A 1524-nucleotide genomic window follows, 5' to 3' on the forward strand; every position below is an offset into this window, starting at 1 on the left:
CCCTGCAAATAATACGTGATTAGCGTCGTGCTACTTCTTAAGCACACTAATGTGTGCGGCATACCATAACTGCTGGCACTTTGCACATAAGCAGGACAGATGAAACCCAGAGGGCAGCCAAAAAGAGGGGGATTGTCAGTCCTTTACTTTTGTCGCTCGGGTTTTGCGAGCTCACAAGAAATTTTCTGAAGAAAAAAAAAAACATGCACTAATCGAAAAGAATCCACATTTCATTCTTTATACCTCCAAAGCAGAATACGTCAAAGTTAGCGTGACAGTCATCTATACACATAAGTTTATTGATTTATAGCTTCAGGGACTTGTCTAGCTGATAGAAGGCCGCCGGTATTCAAACGTTTCTCCTTATTTTCGACTGTGGTTAGTACAAATTTACAGAAGCAGGTGGTCGGCATCTGCAGTCAAACCCTATCTTGCTGCACGCACCATCATGTTTCATCAGTCAGTATGTCAGTTGCTGATTCTGCAACCTCCTTGCTGGACAGTGGATCCTAAAAGGAGAGGACCGTTATTTCACACTATTCCAACGGTTACTGCCACTTTCTACACAACTGCCGATAGCATGTAATGTGAGACACATACTACACGCCCCCCCCCCCCCAAAAAAAAGGGTGTCATTTTACCAATCCATAGGCGTTCCTCAAATCTAGTATCCTGTGCAATACGTTTATCGGAAAACCAAAATCTTATTTGAAAACGCACGTTAATCCCAAGTGTAATTTACTTCTGTTTAGCACAAGAGTCAGCAGTACAAAAATGTACGTGACAGTTTAGTAGCAGAAACACGACAGCAGGTGATTAGAAACAGAAATATTACAATTTACATTTTTCAGTGACCATACTTGGCATGTCGCGTGGAGCTTGAATATACTCGTACCTAATTGTTTTCCTCAAGGGGCATATTCCACTTGAAAGTTCATAACCTCGGCTGCACCAAACGTAAGGCATATCGGCGTCTGGAAGTTTCCAAGCTGCCTGATAGGAGATCCTCCCAGCATGCCTTGGGCGGGATGTATGCTGTAAACAGTTCCAACGCAACACATTGAATATGGCGGGAAAAAAAACAAAAATTTGTGCTGTCTACGTACCTTTCAACATTCCGGCTTTGACAGTTATATCACATGTATACTGATTCATCTTTTTTAACCACAATGACACGTTCCTTTCACCCTAGAACAGAACGAGAACAAAAAAAAAGTTATCTTAGTGTCAGAGCACAAACTCTCATCGCCAAAGAACTAAGAACATCCAAAAGACATACCAACCACTTTGAACTTTGAACTTTATTTATTTCAACATTCGGGATGCTGAGGGCCGTGGTCAAAAAGCCTCTAATGGGCTTGACTGGGACCACGACCCCTTACAAATGGGCAGCATAGGCAACACTTTTATTGCAGTGACAATGTACAAAAATTTGAGCAAGCATAAAGCATAAAGCATAATAAGCATAAGCATAATAAAGCATAAGCATAATAAAGCATAGAGATTGAAAAGTAATAAACTCAA

General features: G+C 41.1%; 1 long non-coding RNA gene across 1 annotated transcript; it reads right to left on the reverse strand.

The window, feature by feature from the left end:
• Positions 1–376: 376 nt before the first annotated feature.
• On the reverse strand, positions 377–1277 carry LOC125756310 (uncharacterized). Its single transcript, XR_007414358.1, has 3 exons — positions 1107–1277; positions 896–1035; positions 377–509 (listed from the first exon to the last, which is right to left on the reverse strand). It is a non-coding gene; the product is annotated as an uncharacterized LOC125756310 (long non-coding RNA).
• Between the last annotated feature and the right edge of the window lie 247 nt (positions 1278–1524).

This window comes from Rhipicephalus sanguineus, chromosome 11 (genome assembly GCF_013339695.2).
Source record: "Rhipicephalus sanguineus isolate Rsan-2018 chromosome 11, BIME_Rsan_1.4, whole genome shotgun sequence".
In the NCBI taxonomy this organism is placed as follows: Eukaryota; Metazoa; Arthropoda; class Arachnida; order Ixodida; family Ixodidae; genus Rhipicephalus; species Rhipicephalus sanguineus.